The 16,254-nt window shown below is 38.5% G+C and overlaps 2 non-coding genes across 2 annotated transcripts; both read left to right on the top strand.

The window, feature by feature from the left end:
- The first annotated feature begins 3,013 nt into the window (after window positions 1–3,013).
- Window positions 3,014–3,121, top strand: LOC112774963 (small nucleolar RNA R71). Its single transcript, XR_003189416.1, has one exon. It is a non-coding gene; the product is annotated as a small nucleolar RNA R71 (small nucleolar RNA).
- An 11,583-nt stretch (window positions 3,122–14,704) lies between these two features.
- On the top strand, window positions 14,705–14,812 carry LOC112774961 (small nucleolar RNA R71). The gene has a single exon (XR_003189414.1). It is a non-coding gene; the product is annotated as a small nucleolar RNA R71 (small nucleolar RNA).
- The last annotated feature ends 1,442 nt before the right edge of the window (window positions 14,813–16,254 follow it).

Below are 16,254 nucleotides of genomic sequence, written 5' to 3'. Positions count from 1 at the left end.
TTTGATTAAAGTTGACCCTTCTAGTGTAGGGGCGTTCATCTCCTTGCATCATGGGCAAGTTGAACGCCAACCTCACATTCTCCGGACTAAAATCTAAGTATTTCTCCCGAACCATTGTAACATAGTTCTTTGGATCCGGGTTCTTACTTTGATCATGGTTCTTGGTGATCCATGCATTAGCATAGAACTCTTGAACCATTAGGATGCCGACTTGTTGGATGGGATTTGTTAGAACTTCCCAACCTCTTCTTTGAATTTCATGTCGGATCTTCGGATACTCATTTCTTTTGAGTTTGAAAGGGACCTCAGGGATCACCTTCTTCTTGGCCACAACATCATAGAAGTGGTCTTGATGGGCTTTGGAGATGAACCTTTCCATCTCCCATGACTCGGATGTGGAAGCTTTTATCTTCCCTTTCCCTCTTCTAGAGGATTCTCCGGTCTTAGATGCCATCAATGGTAATGGAAAAACAAAAAAAAACTATGCTTTTACCACACCAAACTTAGAATATTGCTCGCCCTCGAGCAATAAACAAAAGAATAGAAGAAGAAGAAGAAGAAGAAATATGGAGAGGGAGAGGGAGATGTGGTTTCGGCCAAGAGGAGTGTAGAGGGGTGTGTTGTGTGAATTTGATGAAGAATGGAGGTCTTTATATAGGGAAGGGAGGGGGGGTTAAGGTTCGGCCATATGGGTGGGTTTGGGTGGGAAATTGGTTTTGAATTTTGAAGGTAGGTGGAGTTTATGAGGTAGGTTTATGGGGAAGAGTGGATGGATGTGAGTGGTGAAGAGGTGATGGGGAAGAGAGTTTGAACTGATTGTGTGAAAGAGAGTGGTGAGAAGAAGTAAGTGGAGGTAGGTGGGGATCCTGTGGGGTCCACAGATCCTGAGGTGTTCAAGGATTTACATCCCTGCACCCATTAGGCGTGTAAAAATGCCTTTGTACCCAACTCTGGGCGTTCAGCGCCAGGCTGGTGGCCATTTTGGGCGTTCAACGCCCATTTGTGTGCCATTTCTGGCGTTGAACGCCAGAACAATGCCTGTTCTGGCGTTCAGCGCCTAGAAGCTGCCCATTTTGGGCGTTCAGCGCCAGCACCATGCTCTGTTCTGGCGCTGAACGCCAGACAGATGCTCCTCCAGGGTGTGATTTTTCTTCTGCTGTTTTTGATTCCGTTTTCAATTTTTATATTTATTTTGTGACTCCACATGATCATGAACTTACAAAGACATATAACTAAGAAAAATATAGTTAGATAAATAAAAATTGGGTTGCCTCCCAACAAGCGCTTCTTTAATGTCAATAGCTTGACAGTGGGCTCTCATGGAGCCTCACAGATGTGCAGAGCTTTGTTGAGACTCTCCAACACCAAACTTAGAGTTTGGATATGGGAGTTCAACACCAAACTTAGAGTTTGGTTGTGGCCTCCCAACACCAAACTTAGAGTTTGACTGTGGGGGCTCTGGTTGACTCTGCTTTGAGAGAAGCTTTTTCTGCTTCCTCTCCATGGTTGCAGAGGGAGATCCTTGAGTTTTAAACACAAGGGAGTCCTCATTCTATTGAAGGACTATTTCACCTCTGTCAACATCAATCACAGCTTTTGCTGTGGCCAGGAAAGGTCTTCCTAGGATGATGGATTCATCCTCTTCCTTTCCAGTATCCAGGACTATGAAATCAGTAGGGATGTAAAGGCCCTCAACCTTTACTAGCACATCCTCTACTTGTCCATAAGCCTGTTTTCTTGAGTTGTCTGCCATCTCTAATGAGATTCTAGCAGCTTGCACCCCATAGATTCCCAGTTTCTCTATTACAGAGAGGGGCATGAGGTTTATTCCTGAACCAAGGTCACACAGAGCCTTAAAGATCATGGTGCCTATGGTACAGGGTATTATGAACTTTCCAGGATCCTGTCTCTTCTGAGGCAATGTCAGTTGATCCAGATCACTTAGTTCATTGATGAACAAGGGAGGTTCAACTTCCCAAGTATCAATGCCAAATAATTTGGCATTTAGCTTCATGATTGCACCAAGAAACTTGGCAGTTTTCTCTTCAGTAACATCCTCATTCTCTTCAGAAGAGGAATACTCATCAGAGCTCATGAAGGGCATAAGGAGGTTCAATGGAATCTCTATGGTCTCTAGATGAGCCTCAGAGTCCTTTGGTTCCTCAGAGGGAAGCTCCTTATTGATCACTGGACGTCCCAGGAGGTCTTCCTCCTTGGGATTTACGTCCTCCTCTCCCTCATTGGGTTCGGCCATTTTGCTTATGTCAATGGCCTTGCACTCTCCTTTTGGATTCTCTTTTGTATTGCTTGGGAGAGTACTGGGAGGGATTTCAGTGATCCTTTTACTCAGCTGGCCCACTTGTGCTTCCAAATTTCTAATGGAAGACCTTGTTTCATTCATGAAGCTCACAGTGGCCTTAGACAGATCAGAGACTAAGTTTGCCAGATTAGAAGTATTTTGTTCAGAGTTCTCTGTCTGTTGCTGAGTGGATGATGGGAAAGGCTTGCTGTTGCTAAACCTGTTCCTTCCACCATTATTAAAGCCTTGTTGAGGCTTTTGATCCTTCCATGAGAAATTTGGATGATTTCTCCATGATGAGTTATAGGTGTTTCCATAAGGTTCACCTAAGTAATTCACCTCTGCTATTGCAGGGTTCTCAGGATCATAAGCTTCTTCTTCATAAGAAGCTTCTTGAGTACTGTTGGATGCAGCTTGCATTCCATTCAGACTCTGAGAAATCATATTGACTTGCTGAGTCAATATTTTGTTCTGAGCCAATATGGCATTCAGAGTATCAACTTCAAGAACTCCCTTCTTCATAGGCGTCCCATTATTCACAGGATTCCTTTCAGAAGTGTACATGAACTGGTTATTAGCAACCATGTTAATGAGTTCTTGAGCTTCTGCAGGCGTTTTCTTTAGGTGAATGGAGCCACCTGCAGAAGTGTCCAGTGACATCTTTGATAGCTCAGATAAACCATCATAGAATATATCCAGGATGGTCCATTCTGAAAGCATGTCAGAAGGACACTTTTTGGTCAACTGCTTGTATCTTTCCCAAGCTTCATAGAGGGATTCACCTTCTTTCTGTCTGAAGGTTTGAACATCAGCTCTAAGCTTGCTCAGCTTTTGAGGAGGAAAGTACTTGGCTAAGAAAGCCGTGACCAGCTTATCCCAAGAGTTCAGGCTGTCTTTGGGTTGAGAATCCAACCATAATCTAGCTCTGTCTCTTACAGCAAAAGGGAAAAGCATGAGCCTGTAGACTTCAGGATCTATTCCATTAGTCTTAACAGTATCACATATCTGCAAGAATTCAGTTAAGAACTGAAAAGGATCTTCAGATGGAAGTCCATGAAACTTGCAGTTCTGCTGCATCAGAGAAACTAATTGAGGTTTCAGCTCAAAGTTGTTTGCTCCAATGGCAGGAATGGAGATGCTTCTTCCATGTAAATTGGAATTAGGTGCAGTAAAGTCACCAAGCATCTTCCTTACATTATTGTTATTTTCGGCTGCCATCTCCTCTTCCTGTTCGAAAATTTCTGAAAGGTTATCTCTGGATTGTTGTATTTTAGCTTCTCTTAGTTTCCTTTTCAGAGTCCTTTCAGGTTCTGGATCTGCTTCCACAAGAATGTTCTTATCCTTGCTCCTGCTCATATGACGAAGAAGAGGGCACAGAAAAAATAATAATAATAGAGATCCTTTATACCACAGTATAGGGATCCCTTTGTGAGTGGAAGAAAAGAGGGAGACAAAGAGTGTGATGTAAAGAAAGAAACACAACTGTGAGGATGGCAGAGATGTGAGATGAGATGTTAGTAGATGAATAATTAATTAGAATAGGATGGGAGAGGGAGAATTTTCGAAAATATTTTTGAAAAAGAGTTAGTGATTTTCGAAAATGGCTTTTGAAAAAATGTTAGTAATTTTCGAACATTTTTTTTTGAAATTAAAAATAAAAATAAGAATAATTAGTTAATTAAAAAGAAATTTTTGAAAAAGAGGGAAGATATTTTTGAAAATTAGAGAGAGAGAGTTAGTTAGGTGGTTTTGAAAAAGTTAAGAAACAAACAAAAAGTTAGTTAGTTAGTTGAAACAAATTTTGAAAAGATAAGAAGTTAGGAAGTTAGAAAAGATATTTTGAAAAGATATTTTTGAAAGAGATAAGATAAGAAGATATTTTAGAAACTAATTTTGAAAAAGATTTGATTTTTAAAATCTCAATTAATGACTTGATTCACAAGAAATCATAAGATATGATTCTAGAACTTAAAGTTTGAATCTTTCTTAACAAGCAAGTAACAAACTTCAAATTTTTGAATCAAAACATTAATTGATTATGTTATTTTCGAAAATTTGGTATAAAAATAAGAAAAAGATTTTTGAAAAAGATTTTTGGAATTTTCGAAAATAACTAAGAATTTTGAAAAAGATTTGATTTTTGAAAAAGATTTTGAAAAAGATAAGATTTTCAAATTGAAAATTTGATTTGACTCATGAGAAATAATTTGATTTTAAAAATTTTTGAAAAAGTCAATCCAAATTTTTGAATTTGATGAGAGAAAAAGGGAAAGATATTTTTTTGATTTTTGAATTTTTTTTATGCAAGAGAAAAACACTAAAAAGATGCAATGCATGAAATTTTTAGATCAAAACAATGAATGCATGCAAGAATGCTATGAATGTCAAGATGAACACCAAGAACACTATGAATGTCAAGATGAACATCATAGACACAATTTTGAAAAATTTTTAATGCAAAGAAAACATGTAAGACACCAAACTTAGAATTCTTTAACGCTTATGCACTAAGAATTCAAGAATGCATATGAAAAACACCATACAACACAAAACAAAAAATTATCAAGATCAAACAAGAAGACTTACCAAGAACAACTTGAAGATCATGAAGAACACTATGAATGCATGAAATTTTCGAAAAATGCAAGATGCACATGCAATTGACACCAAACTTATAACATGACTCAAGACTCAAACAAGAAACAGAAAAATATTTTTGATTTTTATGATTTTCTAATTTTTTTGGATTTTTTCGAAAATTATATGAAAAAGAAAAATAAGGATTCCAAAATTTTTAATATGAATTCCAGGAATCTTGCATTCTTAGTCTAAAGCTTCAGTCCAGGAATTAGACATGGCTCACTAGCCAGCCAAGCTTTCAATGAAAGCTCCGGTCCAAAACACTAGACATGGCCAATGGCCAGCCAAGCTTTAGCATGTAATTCAGATATGACATGCCTGACATACTCATTCCCAAAGGAATAGACATGGCTTTACAGCCAGCCAGGCTTCAACATGCTTGATGAAACACTAGAATTCATTCTTAAAAATTTTGAATAAAATTTTTTTTGAAAACAATTTTAATTTTTTTTTTCGAAAACAGATGAGAAAATTTTAGAAATATTTTTGAAAATAAAACAAAAAGAAAATTACCTAATCTGAGCAACAAGAAAATACTTTAAGCTCTATAATCTAAGTGTCGACGTTCTAGGATTGCCTCTGGCATTCCCAGAACCTTATATATTATATGTGTGGCACCTTTACCATACTGAGAACCTCTGGTTCTCATTCCATACTATGTTGTTGTTTTTTAGATGCAGGTGCAGAGGCACCTCATTAGGCGTCTAGATACCTAAAGCGAAGTGGTTTCTAGGTTATTTTGTTGTACAGTGATGTATATATATACTTAGTTTCCTCTCCGCATAACTTATTCTTTTGATCCTCTTAGAGGTTTATGGAGAGACAGGATTTTGTTTATGTATGCTTGCAATTTTGGTTATGTATGTATATATGTGTAAATATTCTCCGGCCAGCCTTGGCTTCGCGGACTGAGTTAGGAGCTTGTTATTTTGTATCTTTGGCACTCTACTCCTACTTTTGTTATCTTATGTTCGATAGTTATGGTTTTCCCGACGCGTAGGTTAACTCGTTTCTTGAGCGTTGCGCATTTATTTCGCGATTTTTATTTCCTCTATCCTTCAAGGCTCCTAGTGTATTATAATCTTTCTGCTATTACATGTAAATATTTTATTTTAGCGGTTGTAATATCACACCACCTCTGTTTTATGACTTAAGCGTAAAGCTCAATGTGGTAGGGTGTTACATACAACGGTATATATAGGTGCTAGAAGAAACCAAAGCAATAAAAGCATAAAATCCTACAATAAATATACAGATATGCTATATAAACATAAATGATACTAACTGATCTAAATTGATTCTAATTATACTCTAACATCCTCTCTCAAACTCAAGTAGGAGTTAGGGATACCATCTTGAGTTTGGATACTAGAGTCTGAAAATAAGTAGGATGATGAGCCTTTGTGAAGATACCATTAGTCTGATCCAGAGTTCCAACAGCTATAAGATGAACAACATTATTAAGGAGACGTTTCTGAACAAAGTGATAATCAATCTCAATATGTTTGGTGCGTTCATGAAAATGAATTATTCTTCTTATGTGTTCTCAATTCTGATTCTTCTTCTTATATCCAAAAACCAAGCTAATGCTAGCCGTACTTAACGTACTTGTAGTGATATTCGACGATATACATACCCCGATTAAGAACAAAAAATTATAAATACTTTTTTAAATATTTGTTAAACCTTATGGGATACATTGAATTCATGCATAGATTGATCAATTCAATATCAAACATTTTATTATTAAAAAATTAGCTATCATGCGGTGGAAATTCAATATATCTTTCTTAGAAATAAGATGGTAATCTAAAGAAAGTGTTTTATATATTATTAAATATGTAACGAAAAGTATAATGTACAAGGATATATATAGGTGCTAGAAGAATCAAAGCAATAAAAGTATAGAATCCTACAATAAATATATAGATATGCTATATAATGTAAATGATGCTATGTGATCTAAATTGATCCTAATTATACTCTAACATCCTCTCTCGAACTCAAGTGGGAGCTAAGGATACCATCTTGAGTTTGGATACTAGAGTCCAAAAACAAGTAGGATGATGAGCCTTTGTGAAGATATCAACAGTCTGATACAGAGTTCCAATAGCTATGAGAAGAACAACATTAATAAGGAGACGTTTCTGGACAAAGTGACAGTCACTGTTAATGTGTTTGGTGCCTTCATGAAAAACATCATTATGGACAATCTAACTAGCACTGTGGTTGTCACAAAAAATATCATTTGGAGATGACTAAAGAACACCCAAGTCTTCGAGAAGACAATGAATCGAGACAGCCTTAGCAGTGGTGTCAGCAAGAGCACGGTATTCAGCTTTGTGCTTGATCGAGCAGTGAACATTTGCTTCTTGGCTCGCCAGGAAATGAGAGAGTCACCAAGAAACAAACAATAACTAGTATGATGTTTATCAGTGGCTTAGAGAAGGGGATTGAATCTGGGTCTCTTTTTACTTTGCTAGTGTTTACTTCAAACTTGATGGGACTTAGAGAATCTGTTAATTCTCCTTGTGTTAAAACGCAGGAGAAACTTTTATTTTGTCTCTTGTCGATAGAAGAGCCAGAACATATTTGTATGGGAGCAGAGTTGCTGTGACGTCTTGCTGGATAGAATAAACAGGAGACAGTTTTATTTTATCTCATAGAGAATAAAACCAGAATCAGAACATAGAAGGAAGAGTGACATAGCCATATATCCTAGTTCAACCACCATGTACAATGTCGCCTACATCCAGTCTCTCCCACAACAGTGGTGGAATTTTCACTATCTATCAAAGATTACAAACACCAATTTTCCTAGGATTCAACCCTATCCTATCTGGGACAAATCCAGTTTCTACCTAAGCTAGATTTAACTATATTCACTCCCTAGATTTTCAACCACTAAGTGCTCACCCAGCTTAGCAAGAAAATCTCCTTAGGATCATAAAAACAAAACAGAAAAATGTACAAAGGATTTTTGAAATAATCATTTGACTTTTCTCCAAATCTAACTCTTTTTGCCTTTTCTTTCAATGGTTTTTTCTTAATTCCACACATAAATGCCTTTTTTCATTGAAATAAAGAAAGATAAATTGAGAAAACAGAATACTGAATAAAGAACCATAAAGGAGAAGAAGGTCTAGCTTTATAAGCTATGAAAACTGGTGCACGAAATTGTGATATCCAGGCTCAAACTATTCCTGGCACGTGAGCAACTTGGTACGCGTAATCGTGATTACACATTCATAATTTGTCACAACTTCGATACAACTGACCAGCAAGTGCACTGGGTCGTCCAAGTAATACCTTACGTGAGTAAGGGTCGAATCCCACGGAGATTGTTGGTATGAAGCAAACTATGGTCACCTTGCAAATCTCAGTCAGGCAGATATAAATTGATAATGATGTTTTCGAATAATAAATAATAGAATAGGGATAGAGGTACTTATGTAAATCATTGGTAGGAATTTCAGATAAGCGAATGGAGATGCTTTTCGTTCCTCTGAACCTCTGCTTTCCTGCCATCTTCATCCAATCAGTCTTACTCCTTTCCATGGCTGGCTTTATGTGATACATCACCACTGTCAATGGCTACTTTCGGTCATCTCTCGGGAAAATGATCCAATGCCCTGTCACGGCACGGCTAATCGTCTGGAGGCATCACCCTTGCCAATGGCTTCATCTTATCCTCTCAGTGAATAATATGCTCACGCACCCTGTTACGGCACGGCTATTCATCTGTCGGTTCTCGATCATGCTGGAATAGGATTTACTATCCTTTTGCGTCTGTCACTAACGCCCTGCAATCGCGAGTTAGGAGCTCGTCACAGTCATTCAATCATTGAATCCTACTCGGAATACCACATACAAGGTTTAGACCTTCCGGATTCTCTTGAATGCCGCCATCATTCTAGCTTACACCACGAAGATTCTGGTTAGGAGATCTAAGAGATATTCATTCTAGCTTATTTCATGTAGAACGGAAGTGTTTGTCAGGCACGTGTTCATAGGGGAGAATGGTGATGAGCGTCACACATAATCATCACCTTCATCACGTTCTTGGGTGCGAATGGATATCTTAGAAGCGAAATAAGATGAATTGAATAGAAAACAGTAGTACTTTGCATTAATCTTTGAGGAACAGCAGAGCTCCACACCTTAAGCTATGGAGTGTAGAAACTCTACCGTTGAAAATACATAAGTGAAAGGTCCAGGCATGGCCGAGATGGCCAGCCCTCAAACGTGATCTAAGATAGCATACAACTGATCAAAGATACCTAATACAATAGTAAAAGGTCCTATTTATAATAAACTAGCTACTAGGGTTTACATGAGTAAGTAATTGATGCATAAATCCACTTCCGGGGCCCACTTGGTGTTTGCTTGGGCTGGGATTTAAGTGTTGCACGTGCAGAGGCCATTTGTGGAGTTGAACACCAGGTTTTGATCCATTTCTGGCGTTCAACTCTGGTTTTGGATCCTTTTCTGGCGCTGGACGCCAGATTTGGGCAGAAGGATGGCATTGAACGCCAGTTTACGTCGTCTATTCTTGGCCAAAGTATAGACTATGATATATTGCTGGAAAGCCCTGGAAGTCTACTTTCCAACGCAATTGGAAGCGCGCCATTTCGAGTTCTGTAGCTCCAGAAAATCCACTTTGAGTGCAGGGAGGTCAGAATCCAACAGCATCAGCAGTCCTTCTTCAACCTCTGAATCTGATTTTTGCTCAAGTCCCTCAATTTCAGCCAGAAAATACCTGAAATCATAGAAAAACACACAAACTCATAGTAAAGTCCAGAAATATGAATTTAACATAAAAACTAATGAAAACATCCCTAAAAATAACTAGATCCTACTAAAAATATACTAAAAACAATGTCAAAAAGCGTATAAATTATCCGCTCATCACAACACCAAACTTAAATTGTTGCTTGTCCCCAAGCAACTGAAAATCAAATAGGATAAAAAGAAGAGAATATACTATAAATTCCAAACTATCAATGAAACATAGCTTCAATCATATGAGCAGGACTTATAGCTTTTTGCCTCTTGAATAGTTTTGGCATTTCACTTTATCCATTGAGGTTCAGATTGATTGGCATCTATAGGAACTCAGGGTTCAGATAGTGTTATTGACTCTCCTAGTTTAGCATGATGATTCTTGAACACAGCTTCTTTATGAGTCTTGGCCGTGGCCCTAAGCACTTTGTTTTCCAGTATTACCACCGGATACATAAATGCCACAGACACATAATTGGGTGAACCTTTTCAGATTGTGACTCAGCTTTGCTAGAATCCCCAATTAGAGGTGTCCAGGGTTCTTAAGCACACTCTTTTTTTTGCTTTGGACCTTGACTTTAACCGCTCAGTCTCAAGTTTTCACTTGACACCTACACGCCACAAGCACATGGTTAGGGACAGCTTGGTTTAGCCGCTTAGACCGGGATTTTATTCCTTTAGGCCCTCCTATCCACTGATGCTCAAAGCCTTGGGATCCTTTTTATTGCTCTTGCCTTTTGGTTTTAAGGGTTATTGGCTTTTTGCTCTTGCCTCTTGGTTTTAAGAGCTTTTGGCTTTTTCTGCTTGCTTTTCTTTCTATTATTATTATTTTTTTTTCTCGCCTATATTTTTTTTTCTGCAAGTCTTTGTTCTTTGCTGATTTTTCTTGCTTCAAGAATCATTTTTATGATTTTTCAGATTATCAAATAACATGTCTCCTAGTCATCATTCTTTCAAGAGCCAACATATTTAACATTCTTAAACAACAACTTCAAAAGACATATGCACTGTTCAAGCATACATTCAGAAAACAAGAAGCATTGTCACCACATCAATATAATTAAGCTAAGTTCAAGGATGAATTCGAAACTCATGTACTTCTTGTTCTTTTGAATTAAAACATTTTTCATTTAAGAGAGGTGATGGATTCATAGGACATTCATAACTTTAAGACAACGTTACTAACTACTAATGATCATGTAATGAAGACACAAACATAGATAAGCACATAACATAGAAAATGAAAACAGAAGAAATAAGAACAAGGAATAAATCCACCTTAGTGATGGTGGCGTTTCCTTCTTGAGGAACCAATGATGTCCTTGAGCTCTTCTATGTCTCTTCCTTGTCTTTGTTGCTCCTCCCTCATTGCTTTTTGATCTTCTCTTATTTCATGAAGCATGATGGAGTGCTCTTGATGTTCCACCCTTAGTTGTCCCATATTGGAACTCAATTCTCCTAGGGAGGTGTTGATTTGCTCCCAATAGTTTTGTGGAGGAAAGTGCATTTGAGGCATTTCCGGAATCTCATGGTGATGAGCTTCATACGCCTCTTGAGCTCCATGAGTGGGCTCTCTTGCTTGCTCCATCTTTTTCTTAGTGATGGGCTTGTCCTCTTTGATGAGGATATCTCCCTCTATGTCAATCCCAACCGAATTGCATAGGTGGCAGATGAGGTGAGGAAAGGCTAACCTTGCCATAGTGGAGGACTTGTCAGCCACCTTGTAGAGTTCTTGAGGTATAATCTCATGAACTTCCACCTCTTCTTCAATCATGATGCTATGGATCATGATGGCCCGGTCTACAGTAACTTCAAACCGGTTGCTAGTGAGAATGATTGAGCATTGAATGAACTCCAACCATCCTCTAGCTATAGGCTTGAGGTCCAATCTTCTTAGTTGAACCGGCTTGCCTTTGGAGTCAATCTTCCATTGAGCTCCTTCCACGCATATGTCCATAAGGACTTGGTCCAACCTTTGATTAAAGTTGACCCTTCTAGTGTAGGGGCGTTCATCTCCTTGCATCATGGGCAAGTTGAACGCCAACCTCACATTCTCCGGACTAAAATCTAAGTATTTCTCCCGAACCATTGTAACATAGTTCTTTGGATCCGGGTTCTTACTTTGATCATGGTTCTTGGTGATCCATGCATTAGCATAGAACTCTTGAACCATTAGGATGCCGACTTGTTGGATGGGATTTGTTAGAACTTCCCAACCTCTTCTTTGAATTTCATGTCGGATCTTCGGATACTCATTTCTTTTGAGTTTGAAAGGGACCTCAGGGATCACCTTCTTCTTGGCCACAACATCATAGAAGTGGTCTTGATGGGCTTTGGAGATGAACCTTTCCATCTCCCATGACTCGGATGTGGAAGCTTTTATCTTCCCTTTCCCTCTTCTAGAGGATTCTCCGGTCTTAGATGCCATCAATGGTAATGGAAAAACAAAAAAAAACTATGCTTTTACCACACCAAACTTAGAATATTGCTCGCCCTCGAGCAATAAACAAAAGAATAGAAGAAGAAGAAGAAGAAATATGGAGAGGGAAAGGGAGATGTGGTTTCGGCCAAGAGGAGTGTAGAGGGGTGTGTTGTGTGAATTTGATGAAGAATGGAGGTCTTTATATAGGGAAGGGAGGGGGGTTAAGGTTCGGCCATATGGGTGGGTTTGGGTGGGAAATTGGTTTTGAATTTTGAAGGTAGGTGGAGTTTATGAGGTAGGTTTATGGGGAAGAGTGGATGGATGTGAGTGGTGAAGAGGTGATGGGGAAGAGAGTTTGAACTGATTGTGTGAAAGAGAGTGGTGAGAAGAAGTAAGTGGAGGTAGGTGGGGATCCTGTGGGGTCCACAGATCCTGAGGTGTTCAAGGATTTACATCCCTGCACCCATTAGGCGTGTAAAAATGCCTTTGTACCCAACTCTGGGCGTTCAGCGCCAGGCTGGTGGCCATTTTGGGCGTTCAACGCCCATTTGTGTGCCATTTCTGGCGTTGAACGCCAGAACAATGCCTGTTCTGGCGTTCAGCGCCTAGAAGCTGCCCATTTTGGGCGTTCAGCGCCAGCACCATGCTCTGTTCTGGCGCTGAACGCCAGACAGATGCTCCTCCAGGGTGTGATTTTTCTTCTGCTGTTTTTGATTCCGTTTTCAATTTTTATATTTATTTTGTGACTCCACATGATCATGAACTTACAAAGACATATAACTAAGAAAAATATAGTTAGATAAATAAAAATTGGGTTGCCTCCCAACAAGCGCTTCTTTAATGTCAATAGCTTGACAGTGGGCTCTCATGGAGCCTCACAGATGTGCAGAGCTTTGTTGAGACTCTCCAACACCAAACTTAGAGTTTGGATATGGGAGTTCAACACCAAACTTAGAGTTTGGTTGTGGCCTCCCAACACCAAACTTAGAGTTTGACTGTGGGGGCTCTGGTTGACTCTGCTTTGAGAGAAGCTTTTTCTGCTTCCTCTCCATGGTTGCAGAGGGAGATCCTTGAGTTTTAAACACAAGGGAGTCCTCATTCTATTGAAGGACTATTTCACCTCTGTCAACATCAATCACAGCTTTTGCTGTGGCCAGGAAAGGTCTTCCTAGGATGATGGATTCATCCTCTTCCTTTCCAGTATCCAGGACTATGAAATCAGTAGGGATGTAAAGGCCCTCAACCTTTACTAGCACATCCTCTACTTGTCCATAAGCCTGTTTTCTTGAGTTGTCTGCCATCTCTAATGAGATTCTAGTAGCTTGCACCCCATAGATTCCCAGTTTCTCTATTACAGAGAGGGGCATGAGGTTTATTCCTGAACCAAGGTCACACAGAGCCTTAAAGATCATGGTGCCTATGGTACAGGGTATTATGAACTTTCCAGGATCCTGTCTCTTCTGAGGCAATGTCAGTTGATCCAGATCACTTAGTTCATTGATGAACAAGGGAGGTTCAACTTCCCAAGTATCAATGCCAAATAATTTGGCATTTAGCTTCATGATTGCACCAAGAAACTTGGCAGTTTTCTCTTCAGTAACATCCTCATTCTCTTCAGAAGAGGAATACTCATCAGAGCTCATGAAGGGCATAAGGAGGTTCAATGGAATCTCTATGGTCTCTAGATGAGCCTCAGAGTCCTTTGGTTCCTCAGAGGGAAGCTCCTTATTGATCACTGGACGTCCCAGGAGGTCTTCCTCCTTGGGATTTACGTCCTCCTCTCCCTCATTGGGTTCGGCCATTTTGCTTATGTCAATGGCCTTGCACTCTCCTTTTGGATTCTCTTCTGTATTGCTTGGGAGAGTACTGGGAGGGATTTCAGTGATCCTTTTACTCAGCTGGCCCACTTGTGCTTCCAAATTTCTAATGGAAGACCTTGTTTCATTCATGAAGCTCACAGTGGCCTTAGACAGATCAGAGACTAAGTTTGCCAGATTAGAAGTATTTTGTTCAGAGTTCTCTGTCTGTTGCTGAGTGGATGATGGGAAAGGCTTGCTGTTGCTAAACCTGTTCCTTCCACCATTATTAAAGCCTTGTTGAGGCTTTTGATCCTTCCATGAGAAATTTGGATGATTTCTCCATGATGAGTTATAGGTGTTTCCATAAGGTTCACCTAAGTAATTCACCTCTGCTATTGCAGGGTTCTCAGGATCATAAGCTTCTTCTTCATAAGAAGCTTCTTGAGTACTGTTGGATGCAGCTTGCATTCCATTCAGACTCTGAGAAATCATATTGACTTGCTGAGTCAATATTTTGTTCTGAGCCAATATGGCATTCAGAGTATCAACTTCAAGAACTCCCTTCTTCATAGGCGTCCCATTATTCACAGGATTCCTTTCAGAAGTGTACATGAACTGGTTATTAGCAACCATGTTAATGAGTTCTTGAGCTTCTGCAGGCGTTTTCTTTAGGTGAATGGAGCCACCTGCAGAAGTGTCCAGTGACATCTTTGATAGCTCAGATAAACCATCATAGAATATATCCAGGATGGTCCATTCTGAAAGCATGTCAGAAGGACACTTTTTGGTCAACTGCTTGTATCTTTCCCAAGCTTCATAGAGGGATTCACCTTCTTTCTGTCTGAAGGTTTGAACATCAGCTCTAAGCTTGCTCAGCTTTTGAGGAGGAAAGTACTTGGCTAAGAAAGCCGTGACCAGCTTATCCCAAGAGTTCAGGCTGTCTTTGGGTTGAGAATCCAACCATAATCTAGCTCTGTCTCTTACAGCAAAAGGGAAAAGCATGAGCCTGTAGACTTCAGGATCTATTCCATTAGTCTTAACAGTATCACATATCTGCAAGAATTCAGTTAAGAACTGAAAAGGATCTTCAGATGGAAGTCCATGAAACTTGCAGTTCTGCTGCATCAGAGAAACTAATTGAGGTTTCAGCTCAAAGTTGTTTGCTCCAATGGCAGGAATGGAGATGCTTCTTCCATGTAAATTGGAATTAGGTGCAGTAAAGTCACCAAGCATCTTCCTTACATTATTGTTATTTTCGGCTGCCATCTCCTCTTCCTGTTCGAAAATTTCTGAAAGGTTATCTCTGGATTGTTGTATTTTAGCTTCTCTTAGTTTCCTTTTCAGAGTCCTTTCAGGTTCTGGATCTGCTTCCACAAGAATGTTCTTATCCTTGCTCCTGCTCATATGACGAAGAAGAGGGCACAGAAAAAATAATAATAATAGAGATCCTTTATACCACAGTATAGGGATCCCTTTGTGAGTGGAAGAAAAGAGGGAGACAAAGAGTGTGATGTAAAGAAAGAAACACAACTGTGAGGATGGCAGAGATGTGAGATGAGATGTTAGTAGATGAATAATTAATTAGAATAGGATGGGAGAGGGAGAATTTTCGAAAATATTTTTGAAAAAGAGTTAGTGATTTTCGAAAATGGCTTTTGAAAAAATGTTAGTAATTTTCGAACATTTTTTTTTGAAATTAAAAATAAAAATAAGAATAATTAGTTAATTAAAAAGAAATTTTTGAAAAAGAGGGAAGATATTTTTGAAAATTAGAGAGAGAGAGTTAGTTAGGTGGTTTTGAAAAAGTTAAGAAACAAACAAAAAGTTAGTTAGTTAGTTGAAACAAATTTTGAAAAGATAAGAAGTTAGGAAGTTAGAAAAGATATTTTGAAAAGATATTTTTGAAAGAGATAAGATAAGAAGATATTTTAGAAACTAATTTTGAAAAAGATTTGATTTTTAAAATCTCAATTAATGACTTGATTCACAAGAAATCACAAGATATGATTCTAGAACTTAAAGTTTGAATCTTTCTTAACAAGCAAGTAACAAACTTCAAATTTTTGAATCAAAACATTAATTGATTATGTTATTTTCGAAAATTTGGTATAAAAATAAGAAAAAGATTTTTGAAAAAGATTTTTGGAATTTTCGAAAATAACTAAGAATTTTGAAAAAGATTTGATTTTTGAAAAAGATTTTGAAAAAGATAAGATTTTCAAATTGAAAATTTGATTTGACTCATGAGAAATAATTTGATTTTAAAAATTTTTGAAAAAGTCAATCCAAATTTTTGAATTTGATGAGAGAAA

Source organism: Arachis hypogaea, chromosome 18 (assembly GCF_003086295.3).
Source record: "Arachis hypogaea cultivar Tifrunner chromosome 18, arahy.Tifrunner.gnm2.J5K5, whole genome shotgun sequence".
Classification (NCBI taxonomy): Eukaryota; Viridiplantae; Streptophyta; class Magnoliopsida; order Fabales; family Fabaceae; genus Arachis; species Arachis hypogaea.
Note: the sequence above shows the minus strand (reverse complement) of the source record. Positions and strands in the feature narration are given on the sequence as shown.